Source organism: Phacochoerus africanus, chromosome 15, assembly GCF_016906955.1.
Source record: "Phacochoerus africanus isolate WHEZ1 chromosome 15, ROS_Pafr_v1, whole genome shotgun sequence".
In the NCBI taxonomy this organism is placed as follows: Eukaryota; Metazoa; Chordata; class Mammalia; order Artiodactyla; family Suidae; genus Phacochoerus; species Phacochoerus africanus.
In genome coordinates, this window is record NC_062558.1 from 30,682,428 (window position 1) to 30,687,964 (window position 5,537).

At 47.2% G+C, this 5,537-nt stretch overlaps 1 long non-coding RNA gene across 1 annotated transcript; it reads right to left on the minus strand.

The window, feature by feature from the left end:
* Window positions 1–2,268: 2,268 nt before the first annotated feature.
* LOC125116561 (uncharacterized) lies at window positions 2,269–4,366 on the minus strand. The gene is made up of 2 exons (XR_007132367.1): window positions 3,184–4,366; window positions 2,269–2,894 (listed from the first exon to the last, which is right to left on the minus strand). It is a non-coding gene; the product is annotated as an uncharacterized LOC125116561 (long non-coding RNA).
* Between the last annotated feature and the right edge of the window lie 1,171 nt (window positions 4,367–5,537).

Consider the following 5,537-nt stretch of genomic DNA (forward strand, 5'->3'; position numbering starts at 1 on the left):
GTCCTGGAAATATTCTGCCCCAACAACATTGGTGTTAAAGTAGATATTTTGGGGTTCCAGTTTCTGGTCTCTACTGCCTAGGCCTGTAGCCTTAGACAATTTATTTCATCTAAAATACGCAGTTTAGGATTTCCCGTCATGGCTCAGTGGTTAACGAATCCGACTAGGAACCATGAGGTTGCGGGTTCGTTCCCTGGCCTCACTCAGTAGGTTAAGGATCCGGTGTTGCCGTGAGCTGTGGTGTAGGTTGCAGACGCGGCTCGGATCCCGCGTTGCTGTGGCTCTGGCGTAGGCTGGGGGCTACAGCTCCGATTCAACCCCTAGCCTGGGAACCTCCACATGCTGCAGGAGCAGCCCAAGAAATGGCAAAAAGACAAAATGTATGTATGTGTGTATGTGTATGAGTTGTGTAACCATCACAATCTAATTCCATAACACTTTCATCACCCCAAAATATGCCCTGTACCCCTTAGCAGTCACTCCCCATTCCTGTTTTTCCTTCAGCTCCTGGCAACCACTAACCTATTTTCTGTCTCTGTGAATTTGCTTATTCTGGACACTTCACATAAATGGAATCAAACAGTATGGGACCTTTGTGCCTGGCTTCTTTCACTCAGCATCCTGTTTTCAAGGTTCATCCATATTGCAGCCTGTGTCAGGACTTCATTCTTTCTGTGGCTAAATAATATTCCACTGTATGTCTTGTTCATCCATTCAATTCAAAGACATTTGTGTTGTTTCTGAATTTGCCTTTTTTTTTTTTTTTTTTTGCCACCCCACCCTATATGGAGTTCCTGGGCTAAAGATCAGATCTGAGCCACAGTTACAACCTGCAACGCTGATCTGGGTTGGGGATCAAACCTGCGTCCCAGTGAATTTGGCTATTATGAATAATGCTTCTATGAATATTTTCACATAACGATCTGCCAGTATCATACTGTCTTAATTACTATAGCTTTGTAGGGAGTTTTTGAATTGGGAAGTGTAAGCCCTCAAACTTCGTACTTCTTTTTCAAGATTGTTTTGACTATTCTGAGTCTTTTGCATTTGCAGATGAATCTTAGGACCACTTTGTTCATTTCTGCTACAAAGGATGGTGTAATTTTTTTGTTGTTGTTGGTCTTTTTAGGGCCTCACCCATGGCATATGGAGGTTCCCAGGCTAGGGGTTGAATCGGAGCTGCAGCTGCCGCCCTACACCACAGCCACAGCAACGCCGGATCCAAGCCTCGTCTGCAACCCACTACAGCTCATGGCAACGCTGGACCCTTAACCACCTGAGTGAGGCCAGGGATCGAACCTATGTCCTCATGGATGCTAATCAGATTCATTTCCTCTGAGCCACAGGAACTCCGGAAGTCGTAATTCTGAAGGCAAATTACACTGAATCTGTAGATCACTCTGGGGAGTAATGCCATCTGGGTGATATAATCTTCCATTCCATGAACACAAGATGTTTTTCCATTTATTTAGGTCTTCTTTAGTTTCTTTCAACATTTAAAAAAATTGAGGTGAAATTCATGTAACGTGAAATGAAGCATCTTAAACTGTATAATTCAGTGGCACTTAGGACATTCACAATGTAACTGGCACGTATATGAAGTTCCAAAATGGCATCACCCCAAAAGGACACCCCATATCCATTAAGTACACTTCTGCTCCCCCTCCTTGCTGCCAATACCAATCTGTTTTCTATCCCTTTGGATTTACTATGCTGGGCATTTCACATATATGGGATCATACAGTACGTGGCCTTTTGTGTCTGGTTCCTTTCACATAGCATCATGTGTTTTGAAGTTCACCCATGTTGTGGTATCAATTAATTCCTTTTTATGGCTGAATAATATTCAACAACGTTTTACAGGTGTCAGTGTAGAAGTCTTGCCCTTCCCTGATTAAATTTATCCTAAAATATTTTATTCTCTTTGATATTATTGTACATGGAAGAGTTTCCTTAGTTTCATTTTTGAGTTGTTCATTGCTAGAGTTCAGAAATGCAGCTGAATTTTGCATATTGATCTTGTGTCCTGGGACTTTGTTGAACTCACTTACTGGCTCTTACAGGTGTGTGTGTGTGTGTGTGTGTGTGTACTCTTTAGGGTTTTCCATATAAAGCATCATGTCATTTGCACAGAGCATTTTCACTCCTTTCTAATGGGAATGTTTTCCTAACCTGATCCAACTAGACCTTCCAGAAAGATGCTGTATGGTCCTGGTGACAGCAGACATCCTTGCCCTGCCCCTATTACACATGGAAAGTATTCAGCCATTCACCATTAAAAATATGTTTACTGTGGGGTGTTCTTAGATGCCTTTACTAGTTGAAGAACTTCCCGTCTTCGGCCAGTTTGCTGACGCTCTACCATGGGAGGTAAGCATTAGTTTCCTCCTGTGTAAAATGAGGGTAATAATCCCCACTGTGCAGAGTCTTTTGAGGCCTCACTCAGTGTGCTAAGGATCCTGAGTTGCTGTGGCTGTGGTGTAGGCCAGCAGCTGCAGCTCCAATCTGACCTCTAGCCTGGAAACCTCCATATACTGCTGGTGTGGCCCTAAAAAGCAAACTAAGTAAATAAATAAATAGACAAAAGCAAAGGTGGACGCACAGGGAGGTGCTGTGGTTGGTCAACACGTCTTCTGTGAAGGGAGCTCTCCCCGTGGGTCTCGCCCCCTCTGCCTGGCTGACTCTGGTGTCTTGCTGGGTCCTGGCTGGGAGCCACCTACCGGGGGACCCTCCTACCCAGGAGTGGTCCCTGCCACTCTTCTTCTATGCCATGCTGTATGTCCCCCTTCACTCAGTATCAAGGTCGATCTTGTCCTCTTTGTCAATAAAGTCACCGTTATGTCCCCTGAGCTGAGTTCAAATTCAGCCTTCAGCACATGCGTCTTGATGGCAGACTGGTGGGAAGAGGGAAAAACTGGGTGAACTTGTGGCACATGTCGGGGGAGGAGGCACAGAACCAGAGGATCCTTTGTATTTCTTGGGGGAGGTCGCTCAGGTACGCTGAGGAGCGGGCTGGGGGTTGGGGAGACACCAACAGGTTGGATTCCGGACAGGTGGGGGGCAGGTGGGAAGCCCCCCCACCCCAGACCTGTCACGGTACTGCCCAGCTCTATTCTGTCACATCCCCCAGGAGCCAAAATCAGTCAGACTAGATCAAGAGATTAGACTGTTTGCTGTACATACCTATTAAGGCAGGCAAGTAGACTTTTATCTTAGAAGGTGCTTCCCCTCTATAAACAATAAAGGTTTTCTAGCTCATGATTTAGTGAAACAGAAAATCTGATCAATCAGAACTCCTCATTCCCCAGGTTTCTCATTAACTATGACTCGGTAGTTTTCACAGAGCCGTCGAGAGCCTTCAAACGACCCACACTGCAGGCATGGATGCAATTCTGGAAATGAAACTCAAAAGCACATTTGCTATTAACTAATGAAATCCATATGGCATCTGGGCTTTGCTTCTAAATAATGGGAGTGAGGTGAGGTATGTATTAAACAAAATTGGCCCTGAGTTGGTGATTGTTCAAGTGGAGGTCGGGCACGTGAGGTTTCATTATACTCTTCTCTCTGCTTCTGTGTATGCTGGCAATGTTCTGAAATAAAAAGGTAAAAGCACACATTACATGTCATCACGCCACCCTACACCAGGCTAAATTCAGAGCCTGACACAACAAAAAAAGAGCTACTAAAGATGGTAAACTGTATTCTATAGAATCAAGGCCAAGTCCAAGATGAAATGCTTTTAAATGCCGTTTGGAGGCTATTCTCATCACATTTACAACCTGAATTACTAAAGTTTAATATTAAATCTGTAATCATAGGATCCAACCTTTAAACCTTGCTCAACACCTACCTGAGTTTGACGTCTGCATCTAATAGTTGCCCCCTCCTCTCCCCTCCTGTCCTATCTAGTCAGGCTCCCCACACCCTGCGCCTGTCTGACTCGGAGATGGGGAAGGGCGGCAAGCACAGGGCCAAGGGCGCACAGAACAGGTTCCCAGGGGCACCTGCCATGTGATAATTCTGAGCTGGGCACAGCAGTGGCCACAGGCACCTTGTCCCAAAGGGTCTCGGAACCTGGTGGGGAAGGTGAACAATAATCACAAACACGACCTGCACCCTGAGAAAATATGAGGTGCTCCAAGGCCTGACTGGCTGTGTGCATGTGTGTATGTGTGTGTATGTGCACGCACATGTGCGGACCTGTGTTTTGGGGGGATTGGGGGATGACACACACACTAAGGCTGGTTTCTGACATTTAAGTTTTTTGTTTTTTGTTTTTTTTTTGGTCTTTTTAGGACTGCACCCACGGCATATGGACATTCCCAGGCTAGGGGTCGAATGAGAGCTGTAGCCTCTGTAGCCTCTGGCCTACACCATAGCCATAGCAACTTGGGATCCGAGCTGCATCTGTGACCTACACCAGCAATGCAGGATCCTTAGCCCACTGAGCGAGGCCAGGGATCCAACCCTCAACCTCATGGATTCTAGTCAGGTTCGTTACTGCTGAGCCACAACCGGAACTCCCTGACATGTAAGGACTAACATGGGAAGAGAGAGTAGGAGCTTGATAGGAAAAGGGGTAGAGAAGGGGAAAGATGTGGGCAGAGGAAGGAGACCTGGGAAAACCTAGAGTGAAACAAAGCAAAGCACAGCATATTCAAGGAACTGAAAAAAGCAGAAATGAGGTTGGAAAGGCCGGCGCGGGCAGGATGGACTCAGTGGGGTTGGGGGGACTGGCCTTTATCTGGAAGCCCTGGAAGGACGGTGGGGAGGCCTGTGGGGGCTGGGCTTCCTCAGGCTCCCTGACCAGAAGAGGCCACCAGACAGAAGGGATGGAGGACACTGTTGTGTGAACTTGAGAAACAGTGGCAACTTGGACTTGGGTGCTGGGGACACTGGGGACAGAGCGAAGTGGACTATCTGTTTGGAAGAAATCTGGAGGACAGACTTAACAGCGCTTGGTGTCAGGGGAAGGGGAGGGAAGGGGAGGATACCATGGATAATCTTCCAACTTGGTGGATGGAGAGGCCCTTTGCAGGATAAAAAAATGAAACCAGCCTTCTCACTCTGACCAGTGCAGCCCTGTCACCTTGGAAACAACTTCCATTTCTTCCTCTGTGAGGAAAAACTCGAGAACTGTCCAGGGGCGTCCCTGTCCCCGAGGTGGCCCAGCACCTGACGCTGAGGAATTGAAGCTCCAGTGCCCTGGCCTCCCCCTCCAGACTCTGCTCCTCCCTTCCCCAGATCCGACCTCTCCCTTCTTATAATTATGCCCCAAGTTATCTTTTAAGGTTCTGTACATGACATGGGGCTGGGCTCCCAAGTTAGAAGAACCAACTGGACAGCCACTGATTATCTCAATGGTTGAGCTCCCTCCAACCCAAAGGCACAACCACTTACCTCTCCCTCTAGGGCCCCCGGTTCTCAAGGCCCCAAATCTTGCTTTGTGTCATGAAGACTTTTTCCCTTGGGGGAGGAGTGGGGGTTTGATCAGACAAGAGCCTGTGTATCAGCCCACTGCATTTTAGTCGAGA